Source organism: Equus przewalskii, chromosome 12 (genome assembly GCF_037783145.1).
Source record: "Equus przewalskii isolate Varuska chromosome 12, EquPr2, whole genome shotgun sequence".
Classification (NCBI taxonomy): Eukaryota; Metazoa; Chordata; class Mammalia; order Perissodactyla; family Equidae; genus Equus; species Equus przewalskii.
The window spans coordinates 36,719,258-36,744,557 of NC_091842.1; the positions used below are offsets into that span (position 1 = coordinate 36,719,258).

At 40.2% G+C, this 25,300-nt stretch overlaps 1 protein-coding gene and 1 long non-coding RNA gene across 26 annotated transcripts in view; one reads left to right on the forward strand and one right to left on the reverse strand.

Moving 5' to 3' along the window:
• RBFOX1 (RNA binding fox-1 homolog 1) overlaps positions 1-25,300 on the reverse strand; it is a 1,988,870-nt gene that overhangs the window by 612,251 nt on the left and 1,351,319 nt on the right. The gene's annotated exons all lie outside the window — the stretch shown is intronic.
• Positions 13,051-18,887, forward strand: LOC139074787 (uncharacterized). The gene is made up of 2 exons (XR_011524543.1): positions 13,051-13,157; positions 16,374-18,887. It is a non-coding gene; the product is annotated as an uncharacterized lncRNA (long non-coding RNA).

A 25,300-nucleotide genomic window follows, 5' to 3' on the forward strand; every position in this document is an offset into this window, starting at 1 on the left:
ACCACACCTGTACTTGGACAAAGCTGGGCTTATTACCTGTTGTAAAGAGAGAGAATGTACGCCATGAGGAATCATGGCGTGTCTCAAGAAGATGGTGCCAGGAATGAGTTCATATGGGATTTAGGATTGTATTAGGTGCTCTGGAGAGAGGGTTCAAGGAATCAGGGCTTTTCCTTGCATTGGATGTCATCAGAAAGTGCAGCAATTTTACTATTGAGTATTTTAATAACTCTTATATGGAAAGAAGGAAGAATATAGTGAAACCAAAGCTGTCGTTGATAAAGAAAGAGAAGTCACTCATATTAGCCAGAAGAAGGGAGATGATTGGTTATTTTTTGTGCTTTAGGAAAGGTCCATGTGTTTGATTGAGCTCAGAACTGATCACAGAGTGGTCTTGTTTTGTCTGGAGCCATCATGGTCATGAACTAGCCTTCTCTGACACTGACATTCTGTGAGGTTGTTTGTGTTTAACAGAACACTAAGGGCTGTCTGTGTGTGTCAGGCTGGCTCCTATCAACACTAAGGCTAGGACTTGCCAGGAGCTGCTCTTCTATTTCTCAAGATAAACAAAAAACTCTTACCACAGTGCCTAGAATAAAGTAAACACTCATAAAGCTGATAGGTTTCTAATTACTATTATTATACTAAAGGATAACTCATAGAAAACCAGAAGCCCTTGCTGTCAATTACCAAGTGGCACCCCATGTATAATTCATCAAAAGTGTAATTTGTCTCCTCTTTAATTCTCTCCTAGACTTGCTGTTTCCGGGTTCCCCCTCCCCGGTCCTGCCCACTATCTTTCTACAGTAAAGCTTAGTGACTTTTATCTCTTTTTTCCTTCCTTCTCTCTCCATCCCTCTGTTACATAGGTCAGCATAGTCTTTCTCTCCAAAAGCAACCAAGGTCACTCCCTCATTAGAAGGGAAGAAAGAGACTGGCATGTAAGCAAGGAATCATTAAATTCTATCAAAAAGTAAAGGAAGGCCATCAGCACTCACCTATTAATAACTTATGTCCTACATGCAACAAAGGAGAAGATACGCCTTTGCTCAAGGATTCACCTGTCCTATTCCAACAGGTTCTAACAGCTGGCCTATGTACCTGCAGGGGCGGATGGATTGGGTTGTCTCAATTTGGTGCAACCAAGCTTTTGTGTCTCACAGCTACCTCTCCTTTCTTGAATGCCAGCTCATCATACATCTTTCTGATTATGATGTGGCTTCTTGTGCAGTTTTCCTATATAGGAAAAATGCTCAGACAGTGGACTACAAGTATTAGAGCCTCCCAGGAAAACCTTTTCTAAATTCAAGTCATTAAATGGAGACTTATTAAATTAGAATGTGTCTACCACATAGAGAAAGTCTCTCTCTTGGAGCAGTGACACACAGCTTACTGACCCTATGACGCTGGGCCATATCCAGACTAAGGTGACTACACCAGGGCAATGAATTCCCCTAGTTGGGATCTGATCTTGTGGTGTTTTACTTTCTCCCCTGATGCTAACGTGCTTAGTAGCATATAAGCATAGACTTGGCTATATGAATTGAGTCAATTTAATTTAATATACTGCATAATATTCAAAACGATGCTCTATTGAATAGAGACAAAAGTGATTTCCTAACCGAGGAAGTGGCATTTATTGTTAAAGTGACGTAAACAAATATATTGATAATCAGTTCTTCTAGTGACCATTTCACTGACCCACTGACAGCAATTGACCAAATAACCCATCCTCCGATATTCATTAGCGAGTCTTTGTGGTTTCTGAGCAGAACCTGGACAAGGGGTTGGTCCTTACATAGTCTCATTTCAAGCAGCTCTTTAGTCATAAAATTAGGAAGGGTGATGTGTATATCATATTTTTTAATAAACACTAAATTATATTCTTCATATTTAATCATTAGGGTATCAACTAAGCTTCCTCATGTTCCATTGATGCTACGTGTATCAACACTCAGGTTGATAGCTAAGCAAAAGCTTCATGGAAGTACCTAGTTTTACTTTAGAGGTGCTTTAACCTCTGAGATTTCATGCAATAAAAAAAAAATAGGTGTATGTGTAAACATGCACCCCTGAGGAGCAAGCTTCAAAAGGGATTCAGAACCTTTTTCCCAAAGAGTTTCAGTAACATTCTCCATTTGTGTTTAAACCCTTTTTATGCACTGCTCCTGCAAGATTAATCTTGATGACTACTGATTGTATTACTTTTCTTTGAGAAACAAAACTCAACAGAAAAAAAAAAAATACACTCCAAGAGCTGCAGCTTACAGAACAAAACCAGACTCCCTTTGCTTTGCATTCAAAGCACTTCAGATTTTGGCTTCATCTTCCCAGGCTCCTCATGCTTTCTAACTCTCTAAGTTTCTGTCTTGTGTTGTCATGATCTCTAGCTGTGTCTTAATATATTGACTGTATTAGGATGCTGAGAGAAAGTCAAGTTTGGCTAATTTTCCTTTATTATATAGCATCAAGTACAGCACTTTGCTCATGCAGAGCAGATATTTAAGAAATGTATTTTAAGTCACCTAGAGCTTTTTTAAATGTTTTTTGTTGGGTAAACAGGAAACCCTCATATTACACAGGACACTTTCATGTGTAAACACACACACACATCCCAAATAAAAAGGAATAAAAGGAAATGCATTAGCTCGTGTAGTTGCATAGCTTCAAAATAGGTAAGATTGACTTTAGGCACAGCTGTATCCAGAGCCTCAAGTGAGGCCATCAAATTTTTCCTTTCTCAATTTCTTAGATTGTGTCTCTTGTATATTGAGGGCAGGGTGGTCAACACAACCTTAGACTAGCCTCTAACCATCCTCACAATCTCACGAGGAAAGGATGATTTCTCAACACACTTTAATAGCCAAGTCTCACAGCGGACTCTAAGTGGCCCATCTGGATGACAATCCCATTTCTGAAAGAACTGTTATGCCCAGGACCACCAGTCACTCTAAACGTTTAGGCCTCACTCACACGTTCACTCTTGTGCACAAGAACCAAATGGAACTGCTCTTCTCAGAAAAAAGGAACCCTCCTACTTAGGAGAAGGTGAAATGGGTGCTGGATAGAGATAAATAATGATAATAAAGATGTTTACTAACTCTCCCAATCTGAGCTACCTACTGGTACTGAAAAGCTTCCATAAAAAATGACTGAGTCCAGATATGGGGCAGGAAATGTACAAGTTGATCTGGGAACACCTTGTCATCTCACAAAGCAAGAAAGTGCTCTGCTCGGACAAGAAGGAGCCAGCTGGAAGAAGCTGCTAGTGGCCACCAACAGGCTTCAGAATGGAACCTAAGAAAAATCATTGGTCTCTTCTGGAAGACTCAAGCAAACTAACTCAGTAATTTGAAAACAGGAAAGATACAAAGAAAGATGCACGTATCCTGTATTTCTTATATGAACTGTACCTCAGGATGAGGAAAAAAAATTAAGGAGAGGAATTTCTCTGTAGAAGGATCATACCTAATAAATGAAGAAGGAGTGATGACAATGGTTGTTAGTGGCTGCTAAAAATCCCAAAAAAGACCACCAGCCAGAGATGTCATGCCCCCTGCTGGAAGTACACAACAACACTTATGGTGTGTTTTTGCTACAAAAAGAGAACCAAACTCTCATCAAACTTCTGAATCTAACGACCAGTTTACAGAAAATATAGAGGACAGGGAATGTAATAAGAAGAGCCAGATTAGGAGGAGACACGTTAATAATAATGATCTAGTATCCTCAATAAATAGACAGCAAAGTCAAAAAACAACAACAAGTTGGAGGGGGCACCGATAGAGTAAAACAGACTTCAGAGACATCTCAACTAATTTTACCTTGATCAACAAGCAAACAAAAAATATATATTAGACAATCAGGTAAACTGGAACGCTGATAGAATATTTAACTATATTAAGTAATTGTTGTTAATTTTTAAGGCCTAATAATGTTGATACTTGGTTTTGGTTTTTTTCCTAAAGCATCCTCATCATTTTAACATACATAAGGAAATATTTTTAAATGATATGATGTTTGAACATTATATTAAGGAATTATTGCTAATTTTTAATGCATAATAATATTAATGATAATATACTTTTTCCTAAAATGGCCCCATCTTTTGACTACACATGCTGAGATATTTAATGATAATATAATATTTTGGATTTGCTTCAAAATATTCATAGGGTAGAGGGAGGAAGATTAAACTACAAAAGAAACAGGCTTGGCTATGAGTTGCTAGTCATTGAAGTGGGTAATAGGTACATACACTCTTAGACTATTCTCCCTACTTCTGCTTACGTTTGAAATTTTTCATAATCTAAAGAATTTAAAACCATCATAAGAAAAAAACAAACCAGAATGAGATGTTTCACTATCACCAAATCACTCTGGGCCACTGATGAACCTGGAGTGGGAAACATGGCTTCAGTATTGCGGGGATCTTGAAGAAAACTCCGGAGCAGCTCCAGAACTGAGGCCATAACTCCAATGTCCTTCCTACTTTCCCAAGAGGAAGACGTGAAGTCTTCCGTACAAATAGCCTGTATCTGTCCATCAAATGTCCTTCATAACTGGAACAGTCTGAAGGCAATTGACACAAAACATAAAAGGGGATTGGCAATTTTGAGGCACTACAAAGAAATATCATTATTCTATCATAAAGACAGAACCCACATAAAAACCTCTGTTGGGTCTTCAACACACCCAGCTTGTTCCCACCTGGGTCTCTGCAGTTGTCCTCCCTTTCTGGAACTTTCTGTCTCTTGTTCTTCCTGGGGCAGTCCTTTACAGTGAGCTCAGACATCACCTCTCCCATGATGCTTTCCCTGACCACCACAGCCCCAACCCCAAATCATTCTGCATCTCACCGACTTCACTTTTTTCCCCCTTCTGATCAGTTATCACCATCTACAGCATCTTATTTATATCTTGGTTTCGTGTTTCAACATTTGATCACAACTATTGAATATTGTTCACCATTGAATCTCCATACTCAGGACAGTTCCTAGAACCCAGGAGGTAATCAAGAAACATTTGAGAATTAAATGTTTAATAGTTAAATCACTACTAATTCACTAACTCTATTGGTTTAGATGCATTTTATGTTGAATGTTAACACCAGAACACTATCTATCTCCTTCAGTGATTTTTTCCTTTATTTTTGTAGGAATGATCATTGATAAGTGTAACTGGAACTAACAAGAAACATAATATTAAAATAGATCTGAGAGTTGGTTTACGTTTTTACAACACCTTGCATGAGAATGCAGAACCTTCAGACAATTAAAAGGATGACTCTGATAACTCTTTTCTGCTATTATTAGATGACGAGTTATTTGTGCTAAGAGAGCAAGAAACCCTACCTCAGAGAAATAGGGAATTGAATAGTTTGCAGTTGTGAGAACAACAAAGCCAGCATTCAATTAAGTTCCGTCACAAGATTTATACTAATCATTAACCAAAAGTTGTCTTCTGTTCAGTTTCAGGAAATGGAACAATACCCTGACGAAGAGAAAGACCCTTTAAAAATTAAGCAATAATTATGGTATGTTTGCAAAATGCCGTCTATCTTTTGTATCTTGAATTTCTTGGCTGTGTAATTTGCATACACATTAAACTCTGTGGGAAATTGGAAAGCAATTCAGAATTCAACAATTAAAAGATACAAATTAAAATTGTTAGCGTTAACTTAAAGTTTATTGCTGGTACAATGCTCTTGGATATAAAAGAACTCTGATCAAGCAGCCATTTCTCTCCTACAAGTTCAACATATTTTCAACTTCAGTCTCCAATTGTACGTTGAAGTCACTGGTTTGGCTGGTGCCACTTGATACTCGTAACCATGCTCTTTTAATAAATATAAACATGTTTTGGCTGCAGATTATTCTTTACATTAGAAAGAGAAGTTGGGTCAAATTTCTCCTGTGTTCAAAAATACTTTCCATCTCTTCAAACACCTTGAAATTTTTTGAGGGTGTTTAACTCAAACTAATAGTAAGAAAAGGCACCTCTTTACAGAGGTGTGAGTTTGAGAACAAAATACAGTCAACACAACAAATGTTCTGCCTTTTCACTTTTTATATGCCTCTATATTTTACTTGTTATAAATACACGTATATATGAAATATAGATATGTATGTATATATGTATAAAAACTGATGAGGAGGTCCGCAATACCATATAGAAGTTTTCATCGAAACATATTGAGAACTTTCTAGTCTAATTGCCTGGATGCAAACTACAGTTCCATCACTTTCTGGATATATGATCAAAGATGTGTTAGTCTTTCAGCTTTTGAGTTCCATTCTGCAAAATAGGGATGGTGCTAACAATCAATTCATAGGTTTGTTGTGCAGATCAAATGAGAAAAAAATTAAATCCTTATATCTGATGTGTAGAAAGTGCCCAATAATTGCAAAGTACTAGGAAGTGGGGTCTCTGAAATTAAACTGAATCCCAGCCCTCCACTTACTAGCTCTGTGACCTTGGACAAGTTCACTAGCCTCTTTATACGTCATTTGCCCCATGGGGTAAAATGGGGATATAGTGCCTACATCGTAAGGTTATTAGGTGATTAAATAAGTTAAATATTTTTAAAGCATTTACAAGAGTGCCTGGAGTAAGCCCTATATAACTGTTTGTTAAATAACAAATACAGATAGATAGATAAATAAATAGAAAGATGTAGTTATTAGGTAGATATATATACACACATAGAGAACGAGAGCTGTCTCAATATAAAACTGGAAAATTTCCGATATTATTCCAATGCCATTCTAAACTGGAAATACTGATTACCATTGTGTTTATTTTCATTTAAAAGCAGGAGGTTGGAGCAAACTCTCTCATATTCAGGACGCACAGGAAATCCAAGAGCAATGGTTCATCAGAAGCTGCCATGTATTCTACACAATCGATTTTGAGAGAATTAGGATACAATAAAACGCCCTTGACATTATAACTAATTGAACATACTTGAATCATTGATGGTCCTTCAACATGCCCCAGGGCCATCAACATGGGGACCAATTATCAAGGTAAGTGTAGAAGTTTAGAGTTTTATGCTATAAATATAGTTCCAATGGGAAAAAGTGGATAGGGGTTAGAAAGTTTCAGACCCACAGGAGCTAGGTTATTTTTCCTATATATATGTTCTAATAATTTTGAACATAGGGGGATGGAGAGAAGCAGTTATGTTCCAAGTTATAAAACCTCAACCAATCTAAAGTGTGATCATGTCTAGCTTTTACTTCGAAATCTTCTTTGCTCCACCAGCAAGATTATTAGTTTGAGAGTTTTAGAACACCCTTATCATGTCTATTACACGTCATAATAATAAAGTACAAAACTCCTCCCAAAGTCTGCCATATACAAGGAACAGAACCACTACCTCCAACACACACACACACACAGTCCCTTTGTAGTCAATAGAGATTTGAGTGATGCAAATCATATCCTCTAATTAATTGATCACATTTTATCCAATTCCTGTTGTGAAAAGCTACACTGTAGGCGAATGGCCCGTAACAGTGAATTGAGATATTAGCCTAAATCACAGGTATCAGCTAACAGACTATGCTTGTTCTGGATTTTTAATTTTCTGCTTAACCAAGGAGAGTTTTAGTCACAATTATCCGATACCATCTACGTGACATATATACATATATATACACATACATATACGCACACATGCATATGTATGTATATATTTATACACATATATTTCCTAAGAATGGCCAACATATACACCAAACCAACCAACCAAGAATTGAATGCCCAAAGAGGAACGTTTACTAATAAAGAGATACCCAAGTCGACTTTCGAATTTTGTTTTGATAACATCTCACCTTGTGTCTACCATCTAAAGTGTATTTTTATCAGTCTCCGAAGCAAATGGCTTACAGGTAATTTGGTCAGTAATATATACAAATGTTTCAAGCATAACAAAATACATATTTCAGAAAGAGCTGAGGGAAATGATAGCTGTAGGACTTTCCGAAGAAAACCAGGATCCTTTCTGGTGGAGAGGCATAAAAGAGATGAAGTGGACGGTACTTTCTTTGAATTATTGATGTAATCAAAACACTAGAAGATTCACAGCATCAGTCTTCCATGTGCCGGGGTCGACATCGAGTTTTAGTTGGGTTTTGGATTCTCTTTTTTCCATTAAAAAAAGAAAGAAAGAGAAAGTCGTCCCGTTGTCTGTTGTTTGCCTAAGATACGGAATTTCCTAACAATTCATAACATGCCATCAAAGGGAGATAACTGAGTGGTTTTCACAATCAGGTGCATAAGCATCTGCCCCTGTAACCCCCAGGTTTTAAGCTCAATTCTGCGTTTGGATCAGCACCTGGGCTTCTAAGATCACTAGAATAGAGACTCATATATCTAACCGTGCATTTAAGATGGAGATGGCTTCATTAAACTGGGGGCGGAATTCTCTTAGATAAAGCTCTGCTCTCCGTAGCTTAGCCTTAAAGTGCTAATGCAGTATTTTCCTCCCTCTAATTTTGCAGACTGGAGAGGAGCTTCCTGTGGCTCCTTGATCCTGCCAATACCCCGAGCCCAATTCCCAGACTCCCCTCATCACAGGCAGATATCATTTCAACAGATGTCAAGAACAGCTAAAGTGCACTTAGGCCTATTTGTTAAATTCCTAAGGGGGGAGGTGGATTGGCGAAATTCAGCCGGTAATTAAACCATATACTTCTTCTAAAGCTGCCTCTGCCGGCTCTTCCCCGCATAATCTCTCCGCCTTACATCAAATCATTCAGGCACTTATTGGCTACAATCAATACAATATGAGATACATTAATTTTGTCCCTGAGAGACTTTCGCGGAAGAGGTGGAATTGCTTTGCAAGCATTTTGGAGTGTTCCTGCAAGCGTGGTATCAAACACAGCAATATCGCCTCCATACGCTACCCTGGCAGATCCAGGGTCTCCCTGCCCCCAGTGCCCGTGGAACTGGGTTCCTGCCAAACACCGCAAATTGGATTGGAGCGAGAAACGTTAAATATATTACCTAATGCACACAAATGCTAAATACTGCAAATCGCAGTAAAGAGGTGGCCTGGCTGAATAGAATTTTAACAATTAAACCCCAGACTTTCCATATGTTCCAGTGCCCCTTGTGTCTCACTATGTAGAATAAAATTATGAGGAAGAAAAGACCTTTTTTATTTTTAATTTTTTTACCAGTTTACCCAGTCACAGATTCTGTTTCTTCAATGTGACATGATTGCTTCTCCCATCCGTCACCCTCACCCCCTGGTGGACCCCTGGGTCCGCAATACATTTGGAAAACGCTCTAGGAATTCCCAACAAACAAGATATGCATCCATTCCAGAGAGGAGCTAAAGGAAGTTTTGCCCTATTCACTGTTTCTTAGTACAGATTTGTTATTTTTGTTAAGTTGGAGATCTGGGTTCTCAGAAGGATCATTTGAGTAACAAAGACGACTGCCAGGAAGCTGCGTCTCACTGTGGTCTACAATTCCAGCACCTCCCCTTCAGGGCCACCAGCCATCTTTCAGCCATCAATATCACGCATCCTCAAAGGGTTTTATTCAGCAAGTGAGACAAAGAAAGGAAAGCCCGTGGTACAGTTCAGTCCATCAACGGACCCTGCAGTAGAACTGAAGATGGACACAGTGGACTAACAAAGAAAATCAGGGGATGACCACGAGAACCAGACTACAGCTGCAAAATTTAAAATCCATCAGCAATTCAGACGTGGAACATTCCCCGTGTCAGGCTCCTGGCCTCTCGCTTAAAGCAAAGAAGCAATTGAGGAAGCAGGATTCTGGGATTCACAAAGAAAACTGCCATAATTTTCTCATTAACTGCAGCGGCTTGGGCAATGGGCAATGACTCTTTGATGAAATACCAGAAATTTTTCTTTTCCATTTGAAATGGAAGGAATCAGGCTTTCTGGTCAATGGCCATCAGTCACGACACGATACACAATGAATTCTAGATACAAGAGAGTCAGAAAAGCTGGCCTCAGAGCTGGTTCCCTGTGTGAACTTGAGCGGTTCAGGAAACCTCCTTGGCTGGGCTCCTCTTCTGTAAAATCGTGAGCCTGGTTCTGAAGCTCTTCACGGCTCTAGTAGCATATGGTTCACATTATGTAGCTTTCTTTCTTGCCTGCCTTCTTTCCTAGTCTTTACAGCAGTCCCTTTCTCTGCACGTAACACCATAGAGAAATGCCATGGCTACTGATGAAACCCAAGCTGACTTCTGAAGGGGGGAACAACCTAGGTAAGAAACTGCCTCCCCATTAGCCTGGGTCCAGTCAGCTTCCTACGGAGTGGGAAAGAAGAGGCAGCCACCTGTGTTCCTTCTGAGGAATGGGCGACGTTCCGAACAGCAAAGACACGTGCTGATGTTTTTGGGAGGGAAGTCACACTCTCTGCCTGTTAGGGTTATCAAGACGTGGTCGTTGGAGTACCAGCATTCGAAACACTGGGAGTTTTGTTACAACACGGATTCTGGGACCCTCATCCTCTTCAGTGAATGAGAAACTCTGGATAGACCCTAAGAAACTGCATTTGGGGCAAAATCCCTAACTGATTCTCATGCGCATTAATGTTTGAGAAGCAGGCACGTCATGAGGGGCTAATTTTACAATTACAGATGTAATTATTTGTGCTAATTATTGTTCCAATACTCCTATGAGACTACGAGCTTCCTAAGGTGCAGAGGATATCTTACTCATTGATGTGTCCCTGGCATCCTGTCCAGCGCCTATACACGCGGATGTATACACCTTAGTAAATGTCTGCTGAATTTAATTGAAGAAACACAAATGGCCAAATCCCATAGAGCTTTGGAACGTGCAATCAATGAGCACCTCAGTGACTCTCACTCACAATAAATTGTGAGAACCACTTTTCCCATCTATGCCATATACCATGGAAAACAGGAACCTTATTTTATCAAAAATCATTTGAAATAGGAATATCATGGTTTTCCAATTTCAAAGCTCTTTGGTGTATATTCTTTTCCTGGATCTGGATGTGTAGCTTGGGCTGGAATTATCCTGAGATGCACACACAAGATCAGCAGGCTTAACTAACTTGTCCAAGGTCACACCCACAACTCTATGATGATATTTTGAGTTGGTAAATCTAGGTCAGTTTTATGGGACAGAGTGCTGCCTTTCTATATAATTACTACCAGAATTTTGAAAAGGCAAGGCCAGGGAACTGAAAATTGAGAGTTCAAGTCCCATTCATTTATTCAACAGATGCTGGTTGAAGGCCTACCGTGTGCCAGGCCCTCTGTTAGATGTTAGACATACATGTTAAACCAAGAGCCTGTGGTCTCTGCCCTTGTGATGTTTATACTCTAATATAGGAGAGTGAAACAACTGGATTCCATGTAGGCTGCAGACATTCCCAATTTGCCTTTGTCTTTTGGTTCTATTTAAAGTAATTTTGTTTTGTTTTGTTTTGTTTTTGCTGAGGAAGGTTCACTGAGAGTTAACATCTGTGCCAATCTTCCTCTATTTTGTATGTGGGTTGCTGCCATAGCATGGCCACCGCCAAGTAGTGTAGATCCATGCCCAGGAACCAAACCCAGGCTGCTGAAGCAGAGGGTGCTGAAGTTAACCACTAGGCCACGGGGCTGGCCCCATTTATAGTGCATTTTTTAATACCTAAAAAATATAAAAGTTCATATAGTCAGTTTTATCTTTTTTTTTTTAAATTACACTTTCTGCCTTAAGTTTCATTTTCTGAAGGATCCTTGACAACATAAGGTTATGTAAATGCTGGGAGCCGTGGCTACATCATTTGATCGGCTGTTTGACAGGGTCCAGCCGATTAACGCTGAGGGGTGCAGGGTCGCCCCTTGGTGAAGAATAACCGGCCAGCCCCTCACATAGTTCTGAAACCTGTGCTGCTTTTAACTGCCCTTCATTCCTTTTCCTTTCTTAACCTCCAGTTTTCACTCCTTTGGGTGGCTGCTTGGGAGGCACTACCTCCCGGGAAAATTAGATACAGTAAGAGAATGTGACCACCTGCAGGTAACTTTCAAGATATTTTTCAGTTAATTAATGGAGGAGCACACAGTCCCATGTGAGACAATCAGAAAGGAATCCTGCCCAGATAAGATGTCGAATTAGGTTTATGGCCTCCATCTGGTTAATGTTTCCTTCTCCCTCCAGTTCTTTGTCTAAATATACATATGCATCGTCCTTCTAAGTTTGCTGGTTAATTGGATGATCAAGAAGTATCTATATATTATTCTTGACCTTCTGCTTTCTGTTAAAATGTTATAGAGGTTTTCTCCTAAAAGCAATAAATAATAAATAATTGGTGAGTAGAAGGGCCGAGGGGTGCAAGAATGCCCCTCGGTGAAGAATGGCCGGCCAACACCCCCGATATTTTCTGAATTATATGCATGCTTTCTATCAAGGTTATGTGTATACTTATTTCTCTTTTTTATTCTTGAAGATTTATAGTTTAGCTTAGCTTTTCAGCCCTTTACTTTACTAACAATATGATACTTTCTCCGGCAGTGTACTTAAGGGACCGTTAGCTCTACAATCTAAAAGACAAAGGAATGCTTCCACCCCCTAAAGGGCGCGAAAAAGTAAAGATGTTTAACTGCCCGCTGAGAATGCAGATAGCCCTGGGGATAAGACACCCTGGAGTCACCTTTTGTTCCCATTAACCATCTACACTAATGGCGTAAATGATTGAGGGAGGCAGGGATGGCTCCACCAGGATGTAACCAGACGGGCTGCTGCCCTGTCCGGAGGCCTGGACCTTCTCTCTTTGATTTAACTTTACCGTGAATTACAACAGACGCCTAGGTACCTATCTCCTTTAGTTTAGAGACAACAAACACTAGTTAATTGCAGAGAAGACGATCATTAACCTTATGCTCTATAGAATGGAATGCTAATAAATATTCTTGTGCTCGTTTCTTACTTCCTTATCTCTCTGAGAATATTTGTAAAACTATTTCTGTACTAATCCTGAAAAATATATAAACGACACTTGTGCACAGTAAAGTCGGACTTGCTAACACCAACCCAAGTCTCACATCCCCTTTATTTTCCCCCTCCCTCATCGCGCCGACGCCGTCCATCCCTCAGGAACCTGGACTCCGCCGGGGCGGGACCCCGGCAAGTGGCGCCCGAACAGGGACCTGAAGGGTAAGTTCCCCCCACTTCTCGGGACGGATAGGATCCTACCCAGGGCTGGAAAGAAGAGCCCCCTTTAGCCCCTCTCTGCCAAAGGGAGAGTGAGGAAAGGACAGAAGGGTAGTAGGTGTTAAGAACTTTGAGAAGTTTTTGCCCCTCTCTAGAAAGGGAGAGTGAAATAAAAAATAAAATAATAATAATAATAATAATAATAATAATTGAGAAGTTTTTGCCCCTCTCTAGAAAGGGAGAGTGAAATAATAATAATAATAATAATAATAATAATAATAATAATTGAGAAGTTTCTTGCCCCTCTCTAGAAAGGGAGAGTGAAATAAAAATAATAATAATAATAATAATAATAATAATAATAATAGAGAAGTTTTTGCCCCTCTCTAGAAAGGGAGAGTGAAATAAATAATAATAATAATAATAATAATAATTGAGAAGTTTTTGCCCCTCTCTAGAAAGGGAGAGTGAAATAAAAAAATAAAAATAATAATAATAATAATAATAATAGAGAAGTTTTAGTCCCTCTCCGGAAAGGGAGAGTGAAATAAGGTTAGGAAGAATAAGAAGTATTAAGAATTTTGAGAAGTTTTGGGCCATACTGAGTCTAAAGAAAGAAGGCTCTGTATAGAAATAATAACATGTATGCTTGCAAAAAAGAGACATAAAAGCCTCTTTGGGACAGATTTCTACATTCCTACATTTTTACAAGAACAATGTCCCTGGTTCCCCGAAGAGGAAACTGTTAATTTGGAAACCTGGATGATAGTGGGAACACAACTTAGAAGCTGATTTTCTTTATAAAGAGGTTATATCAACTTTGCCTAAGTATGTTTTAAAATGTCTAACTGGGAATACTTCCTTGTGCAACATTATAAGAGCAAGACCTGTTAAGTTCTGGCCGTGGGTCCTGTCACCACGCAGCAGCTCTGCCTGCCCATGGGTCCTGTCCCCATGCTATTCCACGCTATTCTCTAAATAAAAGAGCACTGCCACCAAATCTTGAGAGCCCAGGAAATCTTTCTCTCGACTCCTCGGCTCACCAACCCTGCATCATTTCTGGTGGACTTGCTTCATCGGCTTGTGAGCTCAAGTTCTGGTAAGTGCCCTATTTTTTCCTTGTGACTTTCTCTTTTTCAAGGATGGATCTAAATTCACTGCTCCATCGGGAACCTTCTCGGACAGCTGTATGAATCCACGTTTGCTGCCCATGGCTACTCTATGGGGCAAATTGTGGCATTCAGCCTGAAGAGAATCAGTACCTTAAGCCTGAGGGTGATGGAAAATGAATTAATCCATTCCTTCCTGACTCTATCTCTAATAGACAAATTTTACATGGGCACGGGTCGGCCACTTAAGTCATTAGGACGGCCGCCAATCTCCAAGACTCCCGTGGAAGGTTTCTTTTCCTAAGGCTGGAATGGGACCCCTCCCTCTGGCACCTGACCATACTCTGAACTGCGGGAAAAGTCCCAATCGGGACTCCAGTTCAAGGAAAGTACCAAACTCTAACCTTTGGTTGAGTATGGGAACCCCTTCTTGGGAGAATGGCTCCAGGCTGCAATTGGGTAGAATGTCCCCCAGACTGGCGGAAAGTTCCTCACTGTTTTTCTCTATCCCTTTATCCTGGGAACCATTCACCAGGCACTTATGACTGCCAGGCATAATAGGGAAGGTATACAAGAGATGCATGCGGGACAAGAGATACATGCTGGGGGACGCCCCCATCACCCCTTGCTATAGGAATCTCACAGGCAGAACAAGTAGGACGCTGCCCTAGGCTCAGGAGACTTGCAAGATAATGGACCCTTTTCTTTCCTCTCTCTTAAAGTTACAGTGACCATTTTGGCTCCTTTTGAGCTTTGCAATTGAGAAACAAAGAAATCTTTAAAATATCATAGTCTCCACCTCTGGGAGCGCCCCCCCCTCTGGTTTCCGGGCCTGATCACCCTGGCAACCAAGTGGGGTGCCCTCTCTTGGAGATTGACTCATTACCTGATTGATGGCAGTGATTTTTAAAACAATGGGTGTGAAGGCTCTGTGTCTGTGTGTCTAAATGTGTGTGATATTTTTACCCTTGATGATATGGCCAAAACTAAGAGCTGTGTTTAATTGGCTTAAAGTAAGCGCCTGGGTTTCCTAGTCAAATAAGTTCATGTTGTCTGTTAGAAATTTGTCAGCATAATAACTTTAAATGATAGCTGTTTGTCTAATGTCTCAAAGTTCTTGTGGGTAATCTAAACATCATTATTGGGAACAAATGGTTTCTAACTCTACCTAAAAGACAAATCTGTTTTGTTAATTCTAAACTAATCAGGCTTATTTGGTCTAAAGTTACATGGGAAACATTGTCAGATAAAGTGATAATAATCTTTCTTGGTTGGTAGTATGTGGGTAAATGTTACTGATATAAGTGTTTTAGAAATTATATACATGCCTAAATTCTGATGTATCCTGGCTATCAGCCATAATTCTAATTATTAGTTTAAGGTGTTGTATATCACAGAGATAACCAAGTTTCTCTGTCAATCATCATTTTTAAGTCTTTTATTGTTTACAGTCAGTTATTGTTTTACTCTACTTTTTGCTTTTGCAAATATGTCTCATCTTCAGGAAAATTCATGGAAAGGACTCTAACACTCTAGAATACAGGTTTCTAATAAACGCTCAGATTGTAAAACTAAACTGGGTAAAAATTACAGAACTCCAACAGAGAAACTGATGACCTCACAAACTGCTGACAGAAGATTAAGATCAAGAACCAATTACACAGGACAGAATAAACTGATAGGGATGATTATAATTTTTATGACTTTTTAATTGAGATATTACTGATTTTTAATATTTTGCTTTTTTCCAGAGTTAAGAAAATCTTTTTCTCTATTCTCTTAAAGAACTATGACTTACAGCAATTTATAAACAAAATTGAAACATTTGTCTTTTCCTCCCTATCTGAGCCCCCCAAAACAACAATTGGAAAAATTACAAGGAGGAGAGCTCAAATATAGCTCTCCCCGTCTTTTACTAAGTCATGCTCTGTTTGTGATAAATTTTCTCAATTTAGATTTTCATGGTGAGTCACCTATGATGAGACATTGGAATGATAATAAACAAAATATTTTACTACAGGTCAAATGGAAGGACCTGCTTACAGGACAGTGGAAAGGTCCTGATATTCTCTTAACTATCGGTCGAGGATATGCTTGCATATTTCCACAGGACGCTTCATCTCCTTGGTGGATTCCTGATCATCTGATTCGACATGTACCGCAAGCAGCCTCTGCCCCCACCTCCACCAAGGCAGACGAGCCCCAGCTTCCGAGTCAAGATAGATGATGAATCTCCCCCAGTAGCCCAGATGAGACGACTTTCACTCCGCGAGAAACCTTCTAAACGTCTGGCTCCCCGTCCGCACTCGCCTCCGCCCTCCTATTCTTTCTACTGACTCTGGCAAAATTCAACCACACTTGTTCCAGGCCATAGCCGCTTTACACAATGTTGTATTGATTAGACCAACAGGATCACAGTTGTATAAGGTTAAGGCCTGTGTCCTGGCCCCTTATGTTTTCTTGGCCTTTCCTGTACACAGTTTTGCTATGTCTATCTCTTTTAATAATTCTCGTTATGATATCTCCTGTCCAGATTGTATTTTTAACTAATTGTTTGAGCCCTGATGTAGAGGTACAAGCTGTAATCGTATTACAACAACCCCCCTATCTCATGCTACCTGTTCATCTGTCTGGACCTTGGTATGATGATGTTGGATTGCTTACTTTGAAACAGGCTACTGATCTTTTACAGCGCCCCCGCCGGTTTATCTCTGCTTTAATATTGGGTATCTCAGCCTTGATTGCATTAGCAACCTCTCTCACTGTATCTGCTGTAGCGCTGACTAAACAAATACATACTGCCTCTTATGTAGACGATCTTTCTAAGAATACCACTCTTGCCCTAACTACCCAAGAAATAATAGACGAAAAACTGGAGGCAAAGGTAAATGCTCTGGAAGAGGCAATATTACAGATAGGACAAGAACTTACAAATTTGAAGGTTAGATTGGCCTTGCGTTGTCATGTGTCCTATAGATGGATCTGTGTGACTCCTCTTAAGGTAAATCAATCTCTACACTCCTGGGAGAAAATTAAAAATCATATCCAGGGAATATGGAACCATTCAGACTTTAGTCTAGACATTAGTGACTTACATAGACAAATTAATAATATTAATCAGGCTGAAGAATCCTTTTCTGCTTCTGAAGTGGCCACCAACTTTTTCACCTCTCTGACCTCTTTTGTAGGGGAGAAAAATTGGAGCTCCTTTATTGTTAATATTGCTGTCACCATTGGTGCTCTAATGATTTGTCTTTGCCTTTTTCCAGTCTTTCTCAAGTTAATATTCAACTCTATAAGTCGGGTTTCAGCAGAATTACATCTGTTGGCCTTAAAAAGTAAAAAAGGGGGAGATGCTGGGAGCCGTGGCTACATCATTTGATCGGCTGTTTGACAGGGTCCAGCCGATTAACGCTGAGGGGTGCAGGGTCGCCCCTTGGTGAAGAATAACCGGCCAGCCCCTCACATAGTTCTGAAACCTGTGCTGCTTTTAACTGCCCTTCATTCCTTTTCCTTTCTTAACCTCCAGTTTTCACTCCTTTGGGTGGCTGCTTGGGAGGCACTACCTCCCGGGAAAATTAGATACAGTAAGAGAATGTGACCACCTGCAGGTAACTTTCAAGATATTTTTCAGTTAATTAATGGAGGAGCACACAGTCCCATGTGAGACAATCAGAAAGGAATCCTGCCCAGATAAGATGTCGAATTAGGTTTATGGCCTCCATCTGGTTAATGTTTCCTTCTCCCTCCAGTTCTTTGTCTAAATATACATATGCATCGTCCTTCTAAGTTTGCTGGTTAATTGGATGATCAAGAAGTATCTATATATTATTCTTGACCTTCTGCTTTCTGTTAAAATGTTATAGAGGTTTTCTCCTAAAAGCAATAAATAATAAATAATTGGTGAGTAGAAGGGCCGAGGGGTGCAAGAATGCCCCTCGGTGAAGAATGGCCGGCCAACACCCCCGATATTTTCTGAATTATATGCATGCTTTCTATCAAGGTTATGTGTATACTTATTTCTCTTTTTTATTCTTGAAGATTTATAGTTTAGCTTAGCTTTTCAGCCCTTTACTTTACTAACAATATGATACTTTCTCCGGCAGTGTACTTAAGGGACCGTTAGCTCTACAATCTAAAAGACAAAGGAATGCTTCCACCCCCTAAAGGGCGCGAAAAAGTAAAGATGTTTAACTGCCCGCTGAGAATGCAGATAGCCCTGGGGATAAGACACCCTGGAGTCACCTTTTGTTCCCATTAACCATCTACACTAATGGCGTAAATGATTGAGGGAGGCAGGGATGGCTCCACCAGGATGTAACCAGACGGGCTGCTGCCCTGTCCGGAGGCCTGGACCTTCTCTCTTTGATTTAACTTTACCATGAATTACAACAGACGCCTAGGTACCTATCTCCTTTAGCTTAGAGACAACAAACACTAGTTAATTGCAGAGAAGACGATCATTAACCTTATGCTCTATAGAATGGAATGCTAATAAATATTCTTGTGCTCGTTTCTTACTTCCTTATCTCTCTGAGAATATTTGTAAAACTATTTCTGTACTAATCCTGAAAAATATATAAACGACACTTGTGCACAGTAAAGTCGGACTTGCTAACACCAACCCAAGTCTCACGTCCCCTTTATTTTCCCCCTCCCTCATCGCGCCGACGCCGTCCATCCCTCAGGAACCTGGACTCCGCCGGGGCGGGACCCCGGCATGTAAAGATTCTGTAGGATTCTAGAAAGAGGAGTAAGTCAACATTCACGGCCTCTATTGCCTCGCCTCCCATTTAATCCTCAACCCACGTTAATTCTGATGCCTTTCTATTTATTTCCTGGATGAGAGGTCATCTTTTTAGTTATTAAATCTAGATACTAGCTTCCAGAAGGCCTCTTACTTGACCTCTCCATATCTCTTCCCGGTGGTCCTTCTTGAAACGTCTATCTCTTGGTTTCCATCAACCCTTCTGCCCCGGATAGGTCCTGTCTCTCTGTCCTTTTATTCTCAAACCAGTCATCAGGGATAACTTCTGCCCGCCTCTTAATTAGTTGTATTCTCCAGAACTACACCTGCTTCTCTTCTTATACTTTATTTCCACCCATAACTACATATAAATGGATGGGAACTCACACATCAGTTGAAGCATTGCTATACAGTAATCAAAGAGAATGATGTTGATGTATCCGTACCAACTTGGGAAAAAGTCCTAAATACTCTGTTAAATTATGAGAACAGGGGGCCGGCCCAGTGGTGCAGGGGTTAAGTGCACACGTTCTGCTTCGGCAGCCTGGGGTTCTCTGGTTCGAATCTCGGGTGCGGACACAGCACCACTTGGCAAGCCATGCTGTGGCAGGCACCCCACACATAAAGTAGAGGAAGATGGGCACGGATGTTAGCTCAGGGCCAGCCTTCCTCAGCAAAAAGAGGAGGATTGGCAGCAGATCTTAGCTCAGAGCTAACCTTCCTCAAAAAAAAAAAATTATTAAAAAAAGAAAAAAGAACAAATTGTAAATCATTGTATACTATATGATGCTGTTCATCATATTCAAAATAAAACGACTGTCAATAGATAGATGACAGATATATACACACACAGATACAAAGGCATATCTAATTGTAAATATATAGGCAGATTCATAGAGAAACTATCTACACCCATGGTGCACAATAGAAATATCACGCAAGCAACATATGTCATTCCAAATTTTCCAGTAGGTCACATTCAAAAAGTAAAAAGAAAATAGGTCAAGCTAATTTTTACAACATATTAAACTTAGCTGAATATGTCATCTTTTCAACATGCAATCAATTTATTTTTAAAAAACTGTCAATGAGCTATCCTACCCTCTTTTATTTTGTATGAAGTCCTTGAAATCCAGGGTGTATATTACACAAGCTCAATAGCGACATGAGGCTAATAGCTACCATATTAGACAACAAGATCATAGAACATTTCCATCACCACAGAAAATTCTATTGGACAGCACTGGTCCATAGGGCTTTGGTGAGAAGAGGAAGTCTTCTCACCAAAGAAACAAGCAGGAAAACGTGAGTTTATTTCCCAAGATTTAGGGGGAGATTTACTGTTAGGACGACATGAACTCTTTGGGGTGTTTTTGTTTGAAATTTGTTTTCTTTCTTGGATAGTGAGTTCTCGCTGCTCGAACAACAACTCAGAGACTGTAACAAAGGAGAAGGATCTCCCGACCCACATTTGATTCTCGGTTTTGCCGCTTACTGGCAGGTGATTTAGGGTAAACAGTGGCCTCTCCACACCAAATCTTTTCCCCAGTAATATGGCCATTGTGAGGATTGAATAAGACAATGCACATAGCGAGTGTAGCTGGCACTCAGGAAACTCCAGTCTCCTTTGGGCTCTCTTTCTGCCATCATAAACTTTTCAGTTCTGACGTGAATAAGGATAAAATGCACCTGCCGTGAGCTACTGTCTCAGGAAAGCTGCATTTCTCTATTTCTCCTGTCATTTCACAGACCAGCCACTCATCATAGCAGCCTTATGATGTTTACGCTCATCCCACTCCCCTCGGCTAACTGCAAGAGGAGCCAAGAAGTTGAGTAAAGCATGTTCAGATATTTGGATGAGTTTCTATTACCAAGTTCACATTTCCAGATCGCAAACAGGAGATCAATACAGCGTCTAATCATGAGTGGTATCTGGATGAAACAGAAACTCCATCTACGAATGAGGCTGTGCAGACAGATCTGTGTACCTGTGTCCATGCACGTGTAGGTGTAGATGTGCACGTGTGTGTGTGCATGCGTGCACGTGAGTGTGTGCATGCGCACATGTGTCTTGAAAGTTTTCTTTTACTGTTCTGGGATCAGTTCAGTGACTTGAGAAATAACATAGCCCCAAATGAGAAGCTGTGGCAGCGACTAGCCTAATTTAGGCAAATTTTTCACTCTCTCTTGTTCTCCGCTTCCTCGTCTGAAAAATGCGGGGGCTGAACCAGATGATCTCTAAGAGTCTTTCCAGCATGAATATTCCACGATTCAATGAATCTGTAGAAACCAGGGCCAAGGTTCTCATTCTTGTTATCACGGGTAATCAAGAGTTGGCAAAACACTTCAGCCCTCTATTAAAACGCTGTTCTCTTATTGAGCTCCTATTATTAGGCTTACTACGCCCACACGAGACTTTGATAAATGGAAGCGGCTAATAGACCGCTTGGATGGTGCCCAGGAAGAGGGCAGACTCTCCACAAGGCTTCACTTGCCAGTTTCAAACCACTCAGAATTGACTCACCAGCCCTGGAAAATAATAAACGGCATCCGAAGGCACGAAATGTGGGCGCGGAACGTAGGAGGGGTGGGCAAGTGAGCAGGGGTGGGATTAGATGACTTTTCAGGTCCTTCCACATCTTGAGATTCTAAGATGCTGCTAGGATGGGATTTAATAAATCATCAACCAAGACACGAGAAACATACAGGCATCTGCCCTACAGCATGTTCAGTTATTTTCTTAAAAGCAAGCAGAGAAGTACATCCCAGTGGCATCCAGAAGATGATCTTCTTTGTTGTCAGGAAAAGATGCCCATAAAGAATTTGAAGAGAGAGAAGAACGGAGGGAGGGAGAGACAGAATAAGCAAATGTGGAAAAAATGATGATTCTGGGAGAGATACACTGATGTTATTGTGCTAGTCTTACATTTTCCCATGGGTTTAGAATTTTTCGGAATAAAAGTTAGAAAAATATTTCCAAATTTCAAAAGTAAATAAATAAGATTTAAAAATTAGAGATAAGCGTAAACTTTAAAGTGACTTCCTGCAAGACCTTCTTTGAAAGAAACATTTCTTTGGTCCAGTAAGCTTCAAAACTGCTTCATTCTACACCATCCTCGTGGAGATACATAATTCACATTCATTAACATATTAAAGGTACTGAGAAGTCCTGCAAAAAAGGAAATCTGTTTAATCTTTTTCGTCTAATGCATCTTACATTTGTTTTTAAAACCATGGAACTGTGTGTGTGTGTGCATGCATGTGTATACGTGTGTATGCGTGCGTGGAGAATCTATTAACCTATCATGGAATTAATGTCTCAGGAACACACACTAGTTCATTCTTTGATTCATTCAAGCTAATTGAATTAGTAAAACACTAATTGAGTGTTTACTATGTGCCAGGCATACAAAAACATAATAAGAAGATATATTCCCTTCTCATAAGTACCACACAGCCCAGAAGAGAAGAGAGGGAAGAGAAAAAAATACATTATTAAAATAGAACAGGATGGTGTGTTTGAAATCACAGGGAAGTACAGAGTTGAGAAATGGAATAAGAATCTGTGCCTAATAGAAGATATTAGCAATAACCTATCCTGTCCAGTTTTGCCCCCAAAATAGAAAATTATATCACTCTGGATATTTTCCCCGGGATTTTTCAAGGATTTCCTCCTCCAATTTCAACTTTCCTCAAAATGTATTTACAAGTAAAGAAGAAGGAATAAAGTAGAAAATTCACGGGAAAGACCTAAGATTCTGTCCAGTATGAATATTCCACAATTCAGTGAATCTGGAATTTCATTGACCTGCTGCATCCTCTAATTGAGTGACTACTAAGGGTGAGGATGCTTAGGATACAAGTAACGAAATCTGGCTAACCATGGCTTCCTCTGAAGGATATTTATTGTTTGCCTGATTAGAAGTCTGGCAGGAGACAGTCCCACATTGGTTTGGTGGTTCAGCAGTGCCAGAAGGACTGGAGATTTTTCACACACCCCCTATGTGACATAAATACCCTCATAAGCTCTGTTTTACAGAGGAAAGAGATCATCAAACTTCTCTGGGTAAAGGAGGGGCCAGGATTTTAAACCCAGGCAGTCAAACTGCACAGACTGAAGTGATACCTATGAAATGATACTGCCATTCAAGGAATCACATGACTTATCTAATATCATCCTTTCCACTTAGCAGCACAACTGGATCTCCCAGCCTGATGTCCTTGCCCACTGAGCATCACTACCCTTTAGCCAGGAGCAGCACATGCATCTCACAGCAGCCACACAGCCTACATCACAGCACACACACCTCTCAGCAGAGGACCAGACTTCCACGCCCATGAACGCAGCACTGTTTTCCCAGGAACCCACAGACCTCGCCTCTTCCCCCAAGAGATTTATAATTAAGCCTGCGAAAAATTAAGAAATTAATATAGAAGTTGCAATGTTGCCAACGCTTTTATTATGCTTTAATTTACTAGAAACATTTTCACACCACCCCTGGGGAGTAAGTGCAATGCAAAATTGCTTACATCGCTCTTAAAAGCTGAAGTAAGCGTTTCCTTTTCATCTTCCATAATCCTATTAAAAAAAAAAAAAAAGTCGGCAAGTCCATGGACCAGAAGCAGCAAATAGATAATTATATCATTCTGGATATGTTTCCCCCTGGCTTTTTTTGATGGCTCCCCCCATCATAATTCTCCACTTTTCTCATAATTTATTTACAGGTAAAGAAGGGATGAACTAAACGCATTGGACGGACAACTGCGTATCACTCTAACTAAGTTACTAGTGATTCTGAGTAGCTCCACAGTCACCAACAAGATAAAGCAGTTGAGCGGGCAGACAACGGAGAAAGTGAGAGCGAGAAGTGGAGCTTGTTGAGCCCAGGCTGCTAGGAAACTGCAGAGAGAATGGCTCAGAGGTTGGGTACCGGAAAACCACAGTTCAAGTCCTGGCACTTGAACTTGGCCACTTCCCAGCAGTATGAGCATGATGTCAGACAAGTTACCAAAATTCTCTCAGCCTCGGTTTCCATGTCTTTCAAAATGGGATGCTAGCAAATCTCTCTCTTGCGCTTCTTATGAATATCAAATGTGACAATGTACGTGAAAGGGGGGCTTAGCTGAGCTCTCAGAATAAGCAAGCATTCAACTCGTGCTAACCGTGATTTAAAACTATTAACGTGGAAGGTCATTCTATGGGACAATGGACTCAAGGTGAGGCCACCTCTGAGACTATTCTGTCACTGACTCTCATTAAAGAATGAGAAGCAGCCTGTTGCAGTAAAAACCCTTAAGGATGGATGACGATGATCCAAGATCCCAGCACAGGTCTTGGAATTACACTCAGTTTTCTCACTAATGGAATTGACAAAAATCAAACTACATGCCGGTGAGTGATGGCAATAGGTTTCTATAAAGATCAAAATGGGATAATATATGTAAATGATCTTTGTTACCTGGAAAAGGCTTTTAAAATTGAAAGCGGACAAACTTATTGCTGGCTACTTGCTTTCTGGCTACAGAATGATTCCCAGGCTTCTCAAATTGGATGCCAGATAATACACAACCTGATAAAATAAACATGGACATCACTCTGGATCACTAATTTAATTTTTTTTTTTTTGCTTGAGGAAGATTAGCCCTGACCTAATATCTCTGCCAATCTTGCTGTACTTTGTATGCAGGATGCCTCCACAGCATAGCTGATGAGTGGAGTAGGTCCACACCCAGGATCTGAACCTTTGAACCCAAGCCGACAAATCGGAGCATGCAGAACTTTAACCACTCAGTCACGGGGCCGGCCCCATCTGGATCATTAATTTAACTCCATGATTGGCACGGAGGCACATTGTTGTTGTATAAACCAACATGAATCTACGATGGGAAACAATGAAAATTTAGATGGATTTTTAAGACAAAGCATGAGGCTTTGAAGAAATTCTAGGACACACCACTCAGTGGTATATGTACATTCTTTTCTGCTATTAAATGGTTAACTTAAGGGGAACCATACTCGGTATCATCACTGTTGAACATTTCCTTCCCACACACAAATCTGCCCCACTTTGATTTCATCACTCTCTCCAAATTCTCTTATAGAGTTCAAATCTTGGCCATGTTTTCTTCCTTGAAACATATCAACATCTATTGATAATTGGAATTTTTCAGCAAAAACTTGCCATCTCAAACTTATTAAAGCCATTTCAAAACTCTTTTTTTATTTCTGTGTCAACTGTTAGCTTGGACAACATTTTTCTGGCCACAGGCAGCCAATGGGCCAAGGAATG